The sequence below is a fragment of the Eptatretus burgeri genome, chromosome 9 (genome assembly GCF_056783735.1).
Source record: "Eptatretus burgeri isolate ZD-2024b chromosome 9, Ebu_testis_v1, whole genome shotgun sequence".
NCBI lineage: Eukaryota > Metazoa > Chordata > Myxini > Myxiniformes > Myxinidae > Eptatretus > Eptatretus burgeri.
Genome location: NC_140969.1, coordinates 59,169,841 through 59,190,741, shown reverse-complemented (window position 1 = coordinate 59,190,741; position 20,901 = coordinate 59,169,841). Strand labels below are relative to the sequence as shown.

At 41.8% G+C, this 20,901-nt stretch overlaps 1 protein-coding gene across 1 annotated transcript in view; it reads right to left on the bottom strand.

Annotated features, from left to right (window-relative positions):
* LOC147020177 (neurensin-1-like) overlaps nucleotides 1-14,903 on the bottom strand; it is a 64,187-nt gene extending 49,284 nt beyond the window's left edge. The window contains exon 1 of the mRNA XM_085895275.1: nucleotides 14,605-14,903. The gene's annotated coding sequence lies outside the window, so the exon portion shown is untranslated. The remainder of the gene's footprint in view (nucleotides 1-14,604) is intronic.
* Between the last annotated feature and the right edge of the window lie 5,998 nt (nucleotides 14,904-20,901).

Here is a 20,901-nt window from a genome sequence, read left to right as displayed (position 1 = left end):
GTTGGTAATCACTTAACCATTATTTTCTTGGACTTTCTTTATCAGGGGCATAAGGTAGGTCTTTATGTTTGTTTTGAAATTCTTCTGGATATTTTAAATCAACCTCAAAACAATATCCAACTTCAGCTTCATCCAATTCTTTATGAGAGGAGACAACAATGTCTTGTAAAACTTTTTCATAATGTTTTTCTTTAACCCATTTAAGTTTTCTATTAGGTAAAGATTGAGACATAGCCCACCCATACAAATTGTTAGCATCATAATACATTAGGTAAGAGTTGTCCTCATTCTTATTATAATCAGGAACATATTTGTTATTTGCTTTAGCATATCTCTTGGAACATAGTTGAGATATTCCTCCTCTTTTAGCCTTCTCTATCATTAAAAGCATATCTATATCACTGATTAATTCCAAATTCTGTCTTGTCATTTTTAACATAGAACTCCATGCCAAACCCAGGGCTGTGTAATAGTGAGCGGGGTCTAATCCATTAGAATTTTTATTATGACAGGCTGTTCTAAAAGTTTCAAACACATTAGTCAATAACAATACATCAGTTTAAAGATACAAATCATATTCTTCAAGATTCTTTATATTAAACTTCTCCCAAACCTTTTTAGCTTGTGTATAATCTCTATCAGAAATATGAGTTTTTCAACTTGCTATATATTCCACTTGATATAAAAAATTCAACTTGCTATAAAAACTTTCCCTTGAAGGATGTTGTGTTTCTTTGAACTTCTCAAATGAATCCATGTAGTCATACGGATATATTCCGTTTTGTGAGAAGAGATCAATCTCTTCTTGATTTGAGAAATGTGATTTAAGATTCGGTAAGTTTTTAATATTTGATACTAAGTTAGATAATGGACTTGCCATAAACTTGTATGTGTCAAGAAATCTGATATAGGTTATGGGGATGTATGAATTGTTTTTGTGAATGAGATGTATTTTTGATCTGTGTTAGGAATGGCAGAAATATCTCCAGATGTCTTTGAAAGTTCATTTATAAATAGATGTGTGTCATAGTGAGCGTTGTTGTGAAGAAAGACAGGAATAAAGTTTGGGGGCTTGTAATTAAGATTACAATGGGAATGAGCTGGACCTTTATATTTCCCAGTAAGATGACAATGATCCTTAACTTTGACCTCTCCCTCAATTTTCTCCTCACAAATATGACAGGAACTGTTCTTTCTAAATTCCTTTTTCTCTCCATTTGTTAATGGCATTGGTTTATAGGTTTAAACCATTATTTCTCTTAGTCTTATACAGTCTTTTTCCAATCGTCTTACAAACTCTTCTGAGGCATCTTCTCCTCTATAAAGTTCTAACTTGTATTCATCACCAACAGATGATTTGATATCATAACAGAAACCACAAGGAGTATGTTTTTGATATTTATTTGTGTATGATTTATTTGGATTTGGAGAAACATAACAGTATCTATCTTTTCAAGGATACTTTCAAAATCAGCATATGTCACAAATGGATGTTTTATAGATTTGTTAAAATCTTTGAATGATATGTTTAAACCTGCTTTTGGTAAATTGATTTCGGTTGATTTATGATTACTACAATAGAGTATTTCGAATGTTGATTTAATCGTTCTTTTGTGTGAAAGGAGTTGAGACATCTCTTACAAGGATACGTTTTACATTTTCTCTTGTATAGTTGTGATTTGGTTAATCTTGATCAATTTTTGATGAAAGCATAGACCCTGCAGTTTTGGATCATCCTCCAGCGACCATCAACAAGCACATGGTCAATCTCCTTTGCCACACCGCCAGCATTAGAATACCAAGTCCAGCGATGTGCTTGTGGGTGCTGAAACCATTTACCGGCCACCCGAAGTCCATAACTTCTTGCAAAGTCAAGGAGATTAGTGCTATTCTGCTTCATAGTTCCTGACCCATGGGGACCAACACATGTCTCATAACCATCCCTTTCAGTTCCAGTCGATGCATTGAAATCCCCCAAGACTAGAAGTGTATCTCATCTGGGGCACTGATCAACCACAGACTCGAGCGTGGCGTAGAATGTATCCTTCACGGTGAGATCACTCGCCTCAGTCGGAGCATAAACAGAGACCAGGGAAATGACACCAAAGGAGTGACGGATCCTTAGTCTCATAATATGCTCGTTGACCGGTGTTACCTCAATTATCATTGGAGTCAGCTTATTGGACACAGCTACAGCAACTCCTTGGGAATGGTAACCATCAGAGCGACCAGACCAATAGTAGGTGTAACCACCCACCATTATCTCGCCGCAATCCGGTCTCCGAACCTCAGAGAGTGCTGCAATACCGATGTCCAAATGCTTGAGCTCAGATTATAACAGATACAGGTGATCATCGTCTCTTAGGGATAGGACATTCCAGGCACCCACCCGAAGGGACCGCCTCAGGTTAACCCAAAGAGACTGCCGTCTGGTGTATGACACCTCAGCACCACTCTGACACATACTCCCGCAGTCTGACCCGGGAATGTTACCCTGTGGTTTCCCTCCTATCATCAAAGATTGGGGGTCCCGAAGGCTTTGCTCCAATCCCATTATCCAGTGAGCTGCCTGCGAAGGGAAGCTGCACAGGAGGTACTCCCACGGAGTGGGTTTTCAGATTTCTTTGCGTTTTTGTGTTTTGCGGCATAAATGATTTTACGGTGGCTGGAGTGCAAATCCTGCCACCAACCTCCTAATAAAAAGTAACTCAACTGCAGGAGGACGTCCGCAAACACAGTTGGGCATTAGATATGGATGACCGTTGGCTCACAAGGAGCTCCTCCACCCTTTGACAGGTTTTGTTTTTAATCCTGCTGGGTGTCCATATCCAAACACCCTCCTCACCAAAAAAACCTGGTGGGGGAGACGGTTTAGTCGCCGACAACCCGACCATGGAACAGGTTAGTACAGGTTTACATGATACCTGGAGCAAGTCACAGATTTAATCTGGCCTGACCTGACAATCTGGCCACATATGATGCAATTTAAATGCTCTAATGGTGGCCAGGTGCTCCATTTGAAACTGTTTGTTTGATATATGTAGCTTTTTGATGCCTAGGATATGTAACAAAAATTTGAATTGTGTCAAAGCCAGTAACCAATTGCAAATTAATATTAGGATTTAAGTGTAGGATACTATTTTAAGAGGAACTACTTAATTCCAATTGAATTATATATTTTGAACTATGTGGAGCATGAATCAAAACACGAACCTGCAGTTTAGCAGTACTTTGGTGCCGAATTGGGCAAATTGTACATAATCTCATCCTGAGTGTGCATGCGTACAGAAGAGCAAGTTAATTGTTTTAGTCTGTCTGCCTGTCTGGCAGTCAAATAAAATTTTAAATCATTCCAAACAGGAGACTTACTGTTTGTGATGCCATCATAAAAGACACAAACAACAGGCATGAAGAATTAATTGTACATGTTAAATAAGGTGGTGTAAAAGACAGTGCATCAACGGTGGAAAACTTCTGAAAAAAGTAGTTTTTTTGTTGTCGTTTTTTTTACACTTTAAAATTTTAATTTTATTTCAATTGAATTATATACTTGAACATTGCAGAACACAATTCATCTTCTTGCCACTTACAATAATCTCCAGTTTAGCAGTACTTGGACAAAATATTACGCCATTTTACGCCATCTCGGCCAATCAAATTTGTCGCTCGTGCTCTCAGCGTTGGGGAATATCGAAATTCAGCCAAAATCGCAGCTCATATGAAACTATAGAGTGTGCTCGGAAACCCAAAGCAAGAGTTTAAATGAATCTTCCCACGTCCTTTTTCTCAAGACTGCGTGGGGTAAGGTGTTCTATGAACTCTCGAGTTACCTCTGCCACTGAATGTAGCCATAGGTTATGTGTTCACTCCTGTCTGTCTGTCTGTGAACAGGATATCTCAAAAAGTTGTGGACGGATTTGGATGAAATTTTGTGGACAGGTAGGGTGTGTGACAAGGACAAACTGATGAAATTGTGATGAAGATCGGGATCCGGATCCGACTACTAGAATTTTTAAGTGATTCTTCACCATTGAGAGATAGAGCTAAAAATGATATAGCACGATATCTCAAAGTGTTGAGGACTCATTTGGATGAAACTTGGTGGACATGTTGGTTATGTGACAAGGAAGAATTGTGTCGACTTTGGTGAATATCCGGATCAGAGTGTTTTAAGTGATTCTTCACCATTGAGAGATGGAACCAAAAACGAAATATAGCATGATATTGAAAAAAAAAGGTTTGGACTAGTTATGGCAAAACTATGTGGATGAGTTGGTTAGGTGATGAGAACAAGCCAATTAGATTTTGGTTCAGGTTCAGATACAGATCCGGCCTATCATTGGATAGAAAACGTGAACTGTTCAGGCTGGCAGAGGTTTGTGCTCTTCTGAGTGTCATTCTAGCTTGTTTCAATATTTGAGGTACAGAGAGAGAGTATGGTGGGTAATTTAACATTTATAGTTATTTGTTATTATCATGTGTATGCCTCAACAGAAATGAAGATGTTTAGTCTGTGATTAGTTTGTTCAGCGGAAACGTTCCTGTCCTCAGACCACATCTTTTACAACTGAACAGACTGGCTCGTATACTGATACTGTATATCAACATCCCCATCACCCCACCCCTCACTATTATGGACTCTACCTCTGCTACTGTTTCAGACAACTCATCGTCTGTTTCTAAGGATTTAGACAGCAATGCTTCAAACATGTGGAATGGATTTACTCTTGTATACTGTTTTTGAGGAAGAGGAAGACATCCAACAATATCTCTAAACTTCATGTAGGACAGCAAAAGATGGCAAAACGTTTCAGTCACTCGTGGTTTGGCTGTAAAGAGTCCACAGTATCAGGCAAAGATTCATCTGCAACCATCTCCTACATTTACAAGTACGGTAATTGTAACGGGCGACTTTCATATGAAAATGTGAACCGTTTATAGAACCTTTTAGGAACTCGACTGCATCTGAATTACTTTTTGTCTTCCAAGAGAGCTTGCGGAATGGTGAACTCCCTTTGAGTTATGGAAGAGCTGTACTCACTTTGATCCCCCAAAAAGGCAATCCTTTACTCACCTCACACTGCTGGCCAATACTGTTGTGCAAGGAATACAAAATATTCTCTGAGGCCATTACCTTGCATCTCTCCCCCTCGTTAAAGGACCTTTTGCATTTTTTTTCAGCCAGTGTTCCTGGTCGCAATATCCATGATATATCTGTCATTCATGATTGAATAGATGTGTGTGATACTTATCATGAAAGTGTGGATCTTCTTTTATTTTGGATCAGGAGAAATCTTTTGATTATGCTTCTCACTTGTAAGCATCTCTTTGAAGCCTTGCAATGTTTTGGGTTTTATTTTTTAGATTAACTAGCCTTTTCAACGCCAACTTTATGTCAACATTTCTTGTCTTTTTCATATCTATAATGAGCTTATACCCCCTTTTTGTGTGGAAAGAGGGATAAAGCAGGGTTTTTCACTCTCAGTTGCTTTCTACACCTTGTCTCTTGAACCTTTTTTTAACTGCTTTTCCCAAGTCTTTGTCTGAATTTTTTATTTTTTTAGCTTAACAACACCCACCCCTCGCCTCCACCACCCCTGCAACTATCATGACTATAGCTTATGCTGTTGTCTGTGTTTGTATCAACCATCCAGGTGATGTTGCTGTGATGATGCACTATTTAGATCACCCTGGGAAAGCTTCATCAGCTAAAATATATTTGGGTAAGACAGAAGTGCTCTTATCTGGTTTGAACCTTCAACTTCTGCTCCCCATTCTCCCACCCTCTTCCCTGTTCTCTCCCTGACAACATTGCTTGGAGGAGAAATGGAATTCAAGTCTTGGGCATTTTCCTTGTTCCAGGTATCTTTGTGAGTTTCAACTTAGAAGGGTTGCTCAAACTTGCGTTAAACTGCGTTTGCAGAAATGGAAAGGCCTACTGTGTCAACTACCTTATCAAGGTGGAGTACTTGTGATAAATCACCTGGTTACCTCTATTTTGTGACAGAAGATTTTTGCCTTGCAAACACCCACTGCATTGGTGGATGAAATTCAGAATTGTGTTGCTTGCTATTTCTTGTCAAAGCAATGACTGAGACCACAAAGACTTGATCTCCAATATCTGAAGGTGGCTAAGGTATTGTCAATGTGAAGTGTCATATTGTGGCCTTTTGTCTGCAAACAATTTGCCATTTCCAGATGCATCCTGCATCAGGCAGGGAAATTGGGTTGTGCTCAGGAGCTATTCCTGATGGACCTAACCAATGTGGATTTATCATTTCTGTCCTCCTTTCATCAAAGCTTCATAAAGCCTTCACGATTCTCCATCACCTTACTACATGATGGGTCTATGTTTCTCGATGAACTGCTGTCCTATAATGCTCTTTTTCAAGGTTTTTTTTTATATGTGTTCTTGGTTCATGGAAGAGCTATGACATATAACAAAGGGAACAATAGGAGAAAGGGGGAAAACACCAACAGTAGGGCGAAGGGAGAAAGTAGACAGAGGAGGGAGAAAGTAGAAAAATCCGGTAACGGGCTGATTGGGAAACATGCACCGAAAGCACTCTTAAAATAGTTGATTCGTCACAATTATAACAGAACGGTTATAACAATGAGCTGATTCGTCACACGGTTATGGATTGTTTAACCCCATATGGGGCCCTTCAAAAATTATGTTTCGCTGTTTTGTTAACGAGGCGCTATGTTCTTGATTAAACCTTACTAATCATTTTTATTCGACACATGATTAGATTTTTTTCAGGGTGCCTCATTGTGAGTAACACTCGACCAAAACAAAGCCAATGGAAATCTGACGCAACAAACCCGGACAGTGTATAATCAACAGAGGCCTACAAGCCTAGTGTGTTAGGCCCACCAAAAAACCAAGATGGTGGTTATATCATTTAGTATGGGTGCTAATAGTGGGTGGAGTCAAGCGACAGATGTGGGTGTGGTCCCGTAGCTGTCTGACCAATAGATGCACATTTCAAAAATCAAATCTCAACAACCACAACAACAACAGCAACGCGAAGCTCTTGCAGACCTGTGACATGTGTCAGGTAAAAAAGAGGGGGAAACACACTAATAGGGATGAGGGACAAAAGAGGGAGACTTGAAGAAATAAGCACTGTGGGGAAAATGAGGGCTTGGGAAGGACACCAGGGGTGAAAAAGATGCATATAGCCACAAACTCTCAGGAAGGAAAAACTGGAAACTTGGAAAGAGATGGGCTTGGGGAGGGTTAACAGGTCAGGTCTGGGCAGGTTTGGGAGCAGCGTGTTAACAGGGGTAAAAAAGATCATGTTTTTACATGGGGGGGGGTGATCTGAGATGGTGGTGAACTGCTGCCTTGAAGCCCTGGAATGAGAATGAAGAAGCTCATATTCAACGTGAGACCGATTGGTCATCCTGTTTGCCAAAAATTGCTATATTGGTCATCTTGACCTCAATTTACGGCCTCGAAACGGTCTCTGAGGCCATGGTCATATAACCAATGTTACTTCCTGCAGAAAGTTGTATCTGTACCCAAAGTAAGTTATGGAGTTTGTAGCTTTAAAGATGTAGCTGTGCATAAGGAATAGACCCACAGAGAGAGATTTCTGCTAATATATAGATGTAAATGTTTAACCCCTCTCTTTATTCCACTGAAAATGTTTGCATGCCTTTCCTTTGTTTTTAGTTTCCCAATATTAATTTATGGTCCAAGGGTCCGCCTCACCTCGAAACTGCGAGTTTGATTAAAAAAAAAAAATTCTCACGCGAATCAAGACATTAACTAGAGGGGGAGCACTCGGTAGAGTGCAAAACCTCTGCCGCCAATACTGCTAGGTCACTCAAGTGAACCTGATATCCTATTCATTCAATTTGACGTCAACAGTGCTCACAGAGTTATAGTTTGCAACTTTCCCTTTTACTTTTAACTTTCACATACTCAATTCATTCGTCATAACTAGATTCCTTAAGACAGAAATTGATTTTATGTGGGTATATCCACCTGGAGTTCCAAAATTAGCGGCAATTATAATTTTGGCATGTTTTTTTTTGTTGGAAATCAGTTATAACATGTAGAAATGCAAAAAAAAAAAAATCGAAATTTTGTTGAAAAAAAAAATTTGCAAATTTTTTTTTTCTCTAACAATTTTTTTTTGGGGGGGTGGGGGGTTGGAAATCACTTAAAACTTGTAGAAATGCAAAAAAAGTAAATAGAAATTTTGTTGAAAAAAAAGTTGCAACAAATTCTTTTTCTCTAACAATTTTTTTTAATTTTGGGGTGGGGGGTGGGGGTTGGAAATCACTTAAAACATGTAGAAATGCAAAAAAAAAAAATTCAAATACTTTTTCAAATTGGCCGCCATAGCGGCCATATTGCATTTTGGACCAAGTCCAAAATCTAATTGCATGATCCTTGGACCAGACCTAACCCCCCACCAAGTTTCGACAAAATCCGTTGAGGAGTTTTCCCATAATACTGTTCACAAACAAACAAACAAACAAACAGAAAGGCGTGAAAACAGTAACCTCCATCCATCTCCGATGGCGAAGGTTAATAAAACTAGGTCATGTAGAAACAGAATACTGATGTTTATAATCCCGACTATAATTCACAGACCGGTGTTTGTTTGTCATGTGACTACTGCAGTTCTGGGCTGATTACATCCAGACTTGCTACTTTGGATCAGCATGACCCCAATTAATGGCATTTTCATGAGGTAAAGATACATCAATTTCAAGCATTGGCTTATTGAAGATCTCATTCAAGTCATTTTGAAGGGAATAACCAATTGGTGATTTTAGACACTTTGAGTATGAGGGTCAATCAATGCAAGTTTCAACTTTCTGTGGCTTTGCATTCTTCATATTATAGAACGAAGAACAATATATGACGTAACCTCATTATTAATATTATAGAACGGAGAACAATATATGACGTAACCTCATTGTTAATTTCATTTTTGACATCGCCGATGAAGAAGACTTATTTGAGGAAATCCAGAATGAAACTTCATGTCGAGTTTCACCTTCCTCATCTTTACCTTTTTGATTTATGGTTGAAAATTTTCTACTCGAACCCAAGTCCTTCAACATTCAACCGTAGAGATGAACCAAAATGTAATCCATTCTTTCTTGGCTCACATTGGAGAAGAGTGCAGAGTTTTCCTTTTTGTTTGATAAAGATCATCCAGAAAATCAAGCAGGCAGACAAAACAAACAAACGGCATTTAGTAACACTAGTAAATAGCCGTTCCCACTGGGAACATGACTCGGTGCAGAAAGAAGCTGAGTTGTGCAACAAAGTAATTTTTTGTGAGATTCGGGTGTGTGTTCTCGAAGAAAACATTGACCGTTTCAAATCAGCATTTCTTTACAGCCGACATTGCCGTGCCTATCCGTCGCTTCGCTGTTAGGGTTTAATCAAAAGACAACATGCTGCACTTCACAAATAGATTTCATGTGTATGTGAGTCTTGATGAGGATGTAAAATGAAGTGAAACTCACCACAAAATGTCATTACGTCCACCACCAAAGGTGAAGGAAGTTATATTTTCACCCCTTTCTGTCTGTCTGTCTGTTTGTTTGTTTGTGCACAGGATATCTCAAAAAAGTTGTGGACGGATTCGGATGAAATTTTGTAGACAGGTTTGGTGTATGACAATGACAAACTGATTAGATTTTGGTGAAGATCTGGATTTGATAATTTTTTAAGTGATTCTTCACCATTGAGAGATCGGGTTCAATCGATTAAAAGCACGCCATCTCAAAAATGTATTGGGCCCGATATGTGCTCGTGGATCAGACATTATGGGACGGAGGTATACGCTCTACCGAGTGCCCTTCTAGGTTATAACAGTTGTTGCTGCTGCTCTCGTAATGGCTGTGGTTGTTGTTTTTGTTGTTTGTGTGCTCCTTCCAGGTACTTTTTTTGTATTTTCCTCTTGTTTCGAGAGGTGTTATTGTATTTCATTTTGTGTGCGCCTTTCATGGCCTGATTAAAGGTTCCTGCTGTCATAGAATAATAAATGTTACCATTGGAACCGCTTGCCTTCCGCTCCCAATCCCGCATCTTTGTCTTCAACACGAAAAGATGAGCTTTTAAAACGGGCATCTTCATCATTAAACGGACATGTTTTGTTCCAAAGAAATGGATTATTAGCCTTCCGACCAAAGCAATCAATGATTAGCTTTCCAACGGTATGATTTTAAAAAATTTATTCAGCCGAGGGTGAACAAAGCGAGCTCGGGGGCGTTTATTCCTGATACGTCAAACCCTGCAACCCTTGCCTAAAGAAAACAGGCTTTTTGGAATGCATGCAACTGTTAAAAAAAAAAAAAATCCACAACCAGGCACTCGTGTGTTCAAATTTTTGTGGCAATCACTTAAGCCATAGCGGAGAAAACTAATTTGGAAGCGAATAAAGTTGACAAAGTGAGGGTGGCAGAAAAAAAAAAGTGAGGGCCTCGGCCAACATTCCGCAACATGGTCAAGGGTGGTTGTGGATGCCGATTACTAGTTATTCTAAGAGAGCATAAACTACTTCATTAAAGCTTGAGGATCCGCTTCTTCTTCGTGTGACAGACTGATGGACGCTTCTTCTTTTAGTAATAGTAGCATCCATTCCCTCCGGGAGCGAAAAAAAAAACTCCGTGTTCTCCGTGTTCAGAAAAAAAATCTCGTCATGTCCCTACTGTCGGCGGGGCAGGGGAGCTGGTGGGGGGGGGGGATGGGATTATTTTGTGCCCATCACCTAACAATGGGTAACTCCAACCATATTTGCAAAAATTGATGGAGATTAGCCCAGCCGTTTTCGATTCAATAATGATCATACTTACATTCATACATCCACACATGGACAGAGAATTACGTTATTTTAGTTGGACGGTGATATTTATGTTTGGAGAAGTTTGTACCCACGATTACAACAATATATGAGGGGAGTGCGTGAGGAGTACAAAGAAAAGGGGAATGAGCTACAGAGGAGAAAGGAGTAAGGGCAAGACAGGGTAAAGGCCATGTCTGGGGCATCTGGAAATGGGGGGATGAGTCATAATTAATCCATATTTGGCATACATAATAAATAGATGGACGCATATGATATCTTGATGAAGACGTCATCACTCGGCCAGGAATATATACTCTGCATATTGCCATTTTATCCCTCAGCATGAAGCTCTGTCCTGTTCAATGTGCTTCATTGAATGGACACTTGAAACACTTCAAAATGTCAATTTGAAATCCGGGCGAGTCGTCACCACAAAGGACGAAAATAGAGTCGATCAAGCATCTCCTTAGCAACTACATAAGGTGTTTCTACGTCATCACTTCCCTTCTAAAAATGTCACCATTTGGCGAACAAATGCTTCTGTTCCCCCAAGATTGTAAAAGCAAGCCCATTTCTAAAATCTATAATTAATTATCGATATTTAATACTACTGCTTGTGATTGCCTGGGTGATAATGGGGGTCTTAGGGTTTTAAAGGGTCGAAGGATCTTCCGGTTCTTGGGGGTCTTATGGTCTAAGGGGTCTAAGGGGTCTTAAAAGGTATTTAAGGGACTCCGGATTTTAGAGGGTGATCAGGGTCTTTGGGGTCTGAGAGTTTTTAAAGGTCTTTGAGTTGCAATACTCTGGTGAGGGCAATTAAGAGGTTTATGAAAAAGCTCGTGAGATGACAAAATATGCGATGGACATACAAACAGATTAGATTGAGTTAATTAGCTAATTATCTCAGCATGTGCATGGAAATTTTAAAAGGGCTCGATTAGTTTTTGTGCATTGATGTCATGAATCGTTAAATCTCATAACGTAAGAACCAAATTCGGTAATTCCACACAAAGGTTACCTGACGGGAGATAAACAGGTGATCATAAAGGTGGTGTTCTCAGGACGAGGACTACCCATTGCACCCCGGGTGAGTTGACACTTGTAATTTCACCAAATGTGGGAAACTCGACTGCACAATTTTCGGTAACAAACCCACAGCCATCTTTGACCGTGTTGTGGAACGTTTTATCAGCATCCTGAGTCCTCCATGAGGCTTCATTTGAATGAATTGGTGGGGGCGAGGGGGGGTTTTGAATTAATGTGTGTGTGTGTGTGGGGGGGGGGAGACTAAGGCCAGGGGAAGGACAAAAAAATCTGGGAAAAGGTTCAATCACCCAAGGTTAGGAGCGTTTATCAGCTACGACAAGAATGTCGAGACTGTTCACTACTCTGTTCAGTAACTCAACTTGATGCTTCATATTCCATAAAGGCAGACAATCCCTTCAGATCTCAACTTTTGTGCTGTTTTTCTCTCTCTGTGCTTTCGCCTTCCCTTCATTCAGCTTACCATTGAGCACACGTGAGTTCTCCTAATTTCCCACATCCTTGAAGAGAAGGAGGAGGAGGAGATTGGGCTCATAATCTGTGCAGAGTGTTGTTGCTGCTTAAGCAGTCTCCTTGGCTATTGGGTACAATCCTGGACGGGTCACCACTCCGACACAGTATTCCAGAATGCTGACACTCATTTTGCCGACCTCGGAAGGACAGGTCGAGCTAACCCCATCTGGTATTTATTCAACAGCTGAGCGGGATTTGAACTCAGGACCCTAGGATCCAAAGCCCACCACCCTAACCATTAAGCCAACACCAGGCATACATCCTTGAGCAATCCTCCAAAACGAAACTTTCCAACAACTTTTTCAAAATAATCTTCACACAGCCTCGAAGGCTGTTAAAATCACAATTCAAATCAGCAATTTAAAACTTTGAAGTTATCCTGACATTGTTCCTTCCTCTTGACCAAACAACCTCGGTTTACCAATGACATTTGGCTCTTTTTAAATGATGAAACAGCTCAGAGTTGAGTACTCAGACATTTATAAGCATGAATAGAATCAATTTTGAGTCATCATTCTCAAATTCGCAATTGGGTGTCTGTCTGTCTGCCTATAATACATTTGGTCACTCCTATCCAATTTCAACCAATCTTGACAGGAGGATTAAGGGTCACACGATGGAGGTTGCAGCGACTTCATTTGCCCCCCTCTCCAAGGGGTTTCTACCTTGGGTAAAATCTGTGTTAAGATCGCTAATTGTGGCATTTTGCTGCTTCAAAAACACAGGAGTAACTAGAAAGAGTCTGAAAATTCACAGCCCATCTGTTTGCTTTGTATTCAGACTTCTGTATGCCAAACATGATGGAAAGAGCTTAAAAAACAATAATAATAATAATAATAATAACCATAATAATAAATTGACGATTTTTGGCGACCTTGACCACTTGACGCAAAAGCAATCGGCTTCAATGACCCAAAAATGCAAATCCTGCTCAAATTTCAGGTCAATTGGATGAAAATTAAGGATTTTATGTAACCTTGACCTTTGATCTAAAAATCCCCCAAAACAATTGGCTTCTTGCTTTTGATTGGTAAACCAATTCAGTTACCCAATATGCAAATTATTAAAAGTTCAAGTCAACTGGATGAAAATTGAAGATTTTATGTGATGCTGGACTTTGATCTTTTGACCAAATTATTAATTTGTCTACTCCATATTCTCATTTGAAAATTTAATGACGAAAGCTAAAATCGTAAAAAAAAAAGTACACACGTACACACGTACACACACACACACACACACACACACACACCCACACACACACACACACACACACACACACACACACACACACACACACACACACACACACACACACACACACAATTGCAAAACCCCATCTCCTACGTGAGGGACGGGTAATAATACCCCCCCCCCCCTTAAAGTCTGAACAAACGTCGTGTTAACATGTATATACAGCTTATCGTGGCGTTTTGCGTGGTACTCTTACCAGAAGTAAAAAAATGTTATAAACCACAGACATTTACTGTATGATCACCTTTATAAACAGTCACTGCTGTTTTACACAAAACGAGAGGGGAGGGGAGAGGGGGGAGAGGGGGGAGAGGGGGTAGAGGGTAGAGGGTAGAGGGTAGAGGGTAGAGGGTAGAGGGTAGAGGGTAGAGGGTAGAGGGTAGAGGGTAGAGGGTAGAGGGTTCAGTTACCAAGCAGCGATGTATCACTTGCCAAGGCAGCTGTTCACAATTAATCAACGGTTTTAAATGAAGTGCTTGCTTGAGTACATGAGCCAATTGGTGAGCGATCCACAAGAAACTTGGTAACTGAACATACCCCGACGTTCGTGAGGCCTGACACGAGAGCTACTGTCATCAATATATCCCAGAAAGGATAATAACAATGACTCTTCCTGCCACTCCAGTACGAGTGGGTGAACAGTACTAGTTGAACAAACACACCAAAGGAGGGGCGTGGCCAAAGAAGGAGGGGCGTGGCTTCATTGTTCCCAGGTAGACACAAGTCTGAACGACCCTCACACCTATGGAATGGTCACATAGTATTTTCCGTCTATTTAAATGAATATCGATTGTGGTTTTCGTCATTTCTCCTCCTTTTTTAAACCTTTAAAATAAAATTGTGTTGATATTAACCGCAGAAAAATGATGGAATCATGTATTTTTTTTAATTGGTTAACACCTGGGACACCTGAGTGGCAATTACAGTTCCAAAACACTCGGAGCAATGACAGGTCTAGTACAGAGGTACTCACAGTCTCACACTCGCTCTCAGCTGTCCAGCCTGGGTTCGAATTCCGACACAGCTATAAACTGTCATCCCGCTGCTTCACAGGTAGAGTGGTTCGTTAAGGTGTGTGACGTCGTCCCTCGCATGGACGACAAAGATCCCACGGTGTCCTTCGCCAAGAGTAGGCGAGCTGTCACCGGCGCCATGAATTTTTTTTTTTTTTACAAATTCCTGCTCGAACCAGCAGAGGGCACTGCATCAGCGAAACAGCTGCACTCTCAGCCAATGATGCTGCTCCAGAGTCTTGTGCTGCAAACAAATGAACATGGAGTCACAACTTGCAATTAGAAGCCATTTTGTTTCCATCGAGCGCGACGCACGCACCGTAATGTGTCAGTTTTCCCATCAAGCTGTCTTGCTCCACATCAAAGAGGAATATTATCCTGTATCCTGAATGATTCATTTGTCATCCTTCCAATGCATCAGAATAAGCAGACAATCAGACAGGATTGATTTAACCTTGAAACACATCGCAGCAACCGCGACAAAACGAAGTGTAATGTGCAAGTAAACGTTCACACTGGATGAGTGTCATCGAATTTCAGGAATACAGAGCGAGTGAGAAGAAGAAACACACAGGTAGTGACAGAATGCAGAAATATGAAATGATTGGAAGAAAGAAATGGTGGCACACCAGATGTGCACTCCATCAAGACAATTGGGAATTAGAAAATACTATTGCATGCCTGTTGGTGCGTGGCCGTATGTGCAAAAAAAAAACCCCCAAAAAAAACTTTCAAACCGCGAGCCAGAAACGACAACCACACAGGCAGTTCCTTCGCTCTCACGTTCTCACGACAACCACACTTCCACACACAGAGTTAATTAAAATCCAAATTAAAATCAAGTTTACCTCCCTGGCTTTGCTTGCCATGACATTCGCTGCCATGTAACTGGCACGGCCCGTGACGTCATTGTCGGTCAGCCGCGCAACGGTCTACGCAGCCACGCCTACGCAGCATCGTGTCATGTCATTGGTTGGTAAATAAATGGCCGCAGCAACGTGTCATGTCATTGGTTGGTAAATAAATGGCCGCAGCAACGTGTCATGTCATTGGTTGGTAAATAAATGGCCATAACTGGGGAAGCACTTGCCCAATTAATATCAAACCTTGAAAAGGCACATCCTCAGGACCGCAGCAATATATCTGGCAAGTTACAATTAGATAGGACCAGTGGTTCTCGAGAAACAGCGGTCACAGACACACAGACACACAGACACACAGACACACAGACACATTGCTGGAATTATAGATAGAAAACAATTGTGAGTGAAAAAAAGAAAAGAAAAGAAAGAGCTTGAGAAGATCGATCGATTGAATCGATTGGGTCGACATTCAAACTGAGGTTATACAGGTGAGAGGTGAGTGAACGCACCTGTGTTCGTCCTGCCAGCCCACAATAATCAATGAACTCTCAGAAAGGGATTCCAACTCTAAGGAACCACCTGGTGTGCTTCACAATACAGTCGTGTACTCCCTCGTGAACCGTGTTGTACTGGGTTCATTTCTTGGTAGAATCAGATGGGATCAGATGGAAACTCCTGCTGTGCTATGAACTCAGAAGATATGCTGCATTGCAGAGCTGACCTTCCATCCATCCATCCATCCATCCATGGGGCCACACAATTCACCGTAAAACCTTTTGAATGATAGCGATCCTATGCTCACCTTCCCAAGAGAAAGTCTTCGAGCCTGTATATGGGCATAAATGCAAATTTCAAGCATGGGTTGAGCACAAGGTTGAGAAATTACACAAGAGGAGTTCAAAAAGTGAGGCTGCACAATGACAACAATGGAGGAAGGAAACATTTGGGGGTGGAGGGCACACAAGGAGTAAGTGGAGGGCACACAAGGAGTAAACTTACCTGCTGTTATTGTACCTTCCCCATTGCTGTTGATGCAAAAAATGGAATTCCACCTAATGTTTTCAGTATATTTGTCTTTCACTGAAATTGTGGGGCATGGGGCAGGAGTTCGTTTGAGGCCATATGTGTGTGTATGTGAGGGGTAAGCAGTGATCAGTGTTGCCCATGATGTGACTGGTGTTATCTGATTTAGAATAGCAAGGTGTCTAATCCCTTTTGTTCCATTATGGTGAACTGGACAAAGTCGGGAAACCTTAGAGAGCGGTACGTACTGTACGTTTACCCCCCATCTTAGTGGGGAGAGGGCTGTATGCAGGGGTAGATGGCCCTGCTCAGCTGTCTGTCAGCATGTGGGAGGAAGATCTTGGACTGTTCCTAGTCCATGATTGGTTGAACTCCCAGGGTGAGACCATATATGGTGTGCACAGTGTGTACCAGTGGAGACGCGGTGATTGGTTTATGTCAGCCATTCACTCGCAGCTGAAGGTGTGTGTCTCGTAAAACGCCTCGGTGCAGGAACTTCTGCAGAGAGGGGATGGGAGTGGACCGGAGCTGATGGCTGTTGATAAAGCTCTTGCTCTTGGTCATACTCTCTTTTTTCCTCCATGTCTCTGACATGCATCCTGCTCTCCTGGCCATTGATGGTGGGTGTTGGCAAGCCTACATTTCACCTTCACGGTGCATGATTCCTTAACCAGTTTGTTGGAGTGTTTGCTTGTGCGTAAGCTGCTTGGTAATGGAACACACCCCGGTTTCACCATTCTCAAACATTTCCTTTGCTTTATTTGTGTTACGAGCTAACCTTGGGTAGAGGGCTCGGGGTACCGCCTATTGCTCCGGTGGTCCTGATTGATGTGCTCGGGAGACCAATACGTACCCCGTGTGCGGTCACGCCGTATAAGCAGTCAGATGTGACTGAGCGAAGTTAACATCCTACTGCTGATGCCAATTCACACCCCCCACTCTTCAACACACAGTATTGTAAGCAAATCTAGTAATGCAATGCAAATTGAAAATAGTGGAATGCAAATTTTTCACTCAGGATAAAGAAAACACAGGGTGTACCACCAAGCAATGGATAAATCATGTTAATAAATAAAAAAATATCCCACATATGCAGTGGTAACAATGAAGAAATGAAAGGACAGACAGGCACCAAGACAATATGGACAACAATTCAACGGCCCATCAGATATCCCAAGCTAATCCAAAAGAGGGGAATAAAATCACAAAGGAATATTTGCTAAGATATAAAGAAAATAATGGGTAAAGGAGAAAGGTGTGAGGGGGGTAGGGGGAAATAATGCAGACCTGTTTGAGTTGACGTTCCGGCGGCCTTGCCCCAACCACAGGCCACAAGGATGATGCCTCACCACCGCCCTTCCCTCTCTCTGGATGTGCTCTCAAACTTCACCAACAAATGAACCGGAGCAATTCCTGCAACACCTTGAAGCCACACGTTGCTCCAGGTTGGCTCAGGTGATACTCAGGAGGAAATGCTTCTGCTCCCTCTCCGATCCACGTGCACCAGTGAGGCTCTCCTCTACCCCAGTGTCTTCAGCACAGAAGGTGCCTCCAACAGGCGGTCCTCGTAGGGATCACTCAAATCTTCAGAGATCTTACAGGCCCAGTTTCCTCATCACAAGCCAGACCGCATGTTCTGCGTTCGTCCCCACTTTTTCCTCTCACTCTCTCGCCAGCCTTTTACGCCCATCGCGCGCACTCTTTCTTTCTTTTCTTCTTCACAACTTTTTTATTTTTACTGTCCCTACCCAAAAAATCCACACAGTTCTGCCGCACGAGACCGCGTGAGGCCTCGAAGGGGGAATACAAGGCAGAAGGGGAAGGAAGGTCTCGCAGCAGAAGAATCAAAACAACAAAAAAAATAATAAGGAAGAAAGAAACCCATCTTGAAAACCACAGCAACCATGGCAAAACCATTGCAATACACCCTCTGTGAACATAACACAGCCACCATCCTTTTTTAGAGCCGTCCAGACTCTGCCATATCATCTCACGTTAGACAAAGGCCAAGTCACCGACTCTACCCCAACTTAATCGTAGAACACAGAAAACGTACTTACACAAAATTCAAAACAAAGGGTCTATAACCCTCCATCACATTATTTCCCCATGGCACAATTCAAAAAGTAAACAACAACAACAGAAAACTGTTGGGTCTTGATGGTCAACACTCGACAGGATTCAAGTGACAGCAAGCAAGGTCACCAGCTTGCATCCCCCTCTCTCTGTCTTTCTCTCAGCTTGAGGTGAAGATGAGAGCGACACCTTGAGGGATCTTTCAGTTTCCATGGAATCTAGAGGAGGGGATGGGGGGGAATGGAGAACAAGGACGACAACCTCTCCCGATACACCTATCCCCACATCTTCTTTGTTTTTCTTCCTGACTTTATAATAACGTGGGTTTTTGCCTGCAAAACCATGAACCCTGCAAATACTCTTTTTCTTTCTGACTTTATAATTTGTCTGATTGTTATCTTTCGGCTTCTTATCTGACCTATCAGATGACTTTTTCTGTTCACCATCACTATTTTTGGAATTGTTTTCTGACTCGTCAGAGGTTGATGAAGAGTCATGAAAATTGATCCTCCTCTTCCTCTTTTCCTTGAGTAAGGCTCTATTTTTATTGAGTTCCGATCTTGGCACTGATTCACCATTTGATCTATGCTCGCAATCACAAACAACTTTGCTCTCCGCATGAGAACCAATTTCGACCGCACCATCTGGACGATCTGAGTCTCTACTATTTGCCTCCTTTTTCAATGACTACATAAGGTTGCCCTGCAGTCATTCATCAATCTCTGCGTTTGGGTGATTTTCCGGTGTCATTTCATCTGAAGACAGTTCTTCATCCTCACGATCTGCTTCTGCCTTGGCAGTTCCATGTTCTTCCTCAAAACCACCCTCATCCTCAATCTGCTCCTCATTTTTCTCAAAATTTCCACTCTGGATTATCTTCAGTTCCATGCACCTTCACAACTTCAATGTCATTTTCCTTTGCAGTATCCAATGTGTCACTCCCTTCCGTACAATTATCAAAAAACATTTCTGTAGATCAATTCTCAACCACAGCTGAACCATCTCCGTTACAACTGCGAGAAGCACCAAACTCTTCACAACCTTCTGCCTTCGCATCACTTCCACAAGATTCATAAACAGTGAGTCATTGGCTTTCACAACCATCATCAAAATCTGAACTCTGAGATTGGTCCTGTGAATTCATTTCAAAAACATCACTTGCGCACTGGTTCATTTGACAAGCATCCTGCTCTTCGTTTTGAGGTCCGTCTCTGCCTACTCAACCGCCTTGCACTTTTTAAAATTGGCCAATTCTCTCTCCAGAGTTCACATCAGGAAGCTCACCCTCGAATGCCTCCGAACTAGTCACTTGCTCGGTGCTTGGCACGTCAATGTCACCGTCTCTCTCCTCCCGTACATATCCTGCAAATGGTTCAAACATTGGGTCTGCCAAATCCGCTCAACCATGTTCAGCAACATCCCCAATGTCAAAGTGTAGCAAGTCCAACCCAACTTCGCATGAGTCAGTCAGCCCCAGCATGGTCTCAACAGAACCAGCCACATCACCATCAAGATGAACAGAAACTTTTGGTTCCATCTCCTCTCCCTTTGTGGTATTGTCCCAAGTATTCAGCTGCTCCTGTAATATCTCATTTTGATTATCTATCTTCTCTTTATTTTGACTCTATGAACACCGAAAATATTCCTCATTCTACTTAATTCGTCTCTCTGAGCGTCCATGCTTGCAGTTATTTTGTCTCTCTGAGCATCCATCCATCTTCTCAAGTATTTCAGCTTTGCAAGCATCCATCTTGACCAGAATGGCACTTATCTGCTGGCCGATGTCCATCGGCAGAGCTGACATGCACTCATTACCATTGCTTGCCCCTGGCCTACTATGACCGAATGGATGGCTGGGAGAAAAATTTTCAGCACCCTTCAGCTGGCTGGACTCAGTTACCCTTTCCATGGATACCACTGTCCAATCTGAAAACCCATGTCCATCCATCCATCCATCCATCCATTGGGACCACACTCTGTGCAGAGTGGTGGTGCTGCCTAAGCAGTCTCCTTGCACAATCCTGGACAGGTCGCCACCGACACTGGATACCAGCAAGCTGGCACTCATTTTGCTGACCTTGGAAGGATGACAGGCAGAATAAACCCCACCTGGTATTAACTCAACAGCCAAGCAGGATTCAAAACTCAGGATGTGAGGATCCCAAGCCCATCACTCTAACCATTAAGCCAACATCATACATACATCCGCCGCTGGATGAAGGGTGGGTTTTATCATCCTCTTTAGCAAATCTTCCCGCATTGTTTTCACCATTTCCCCAATTTGAACTTCGAACT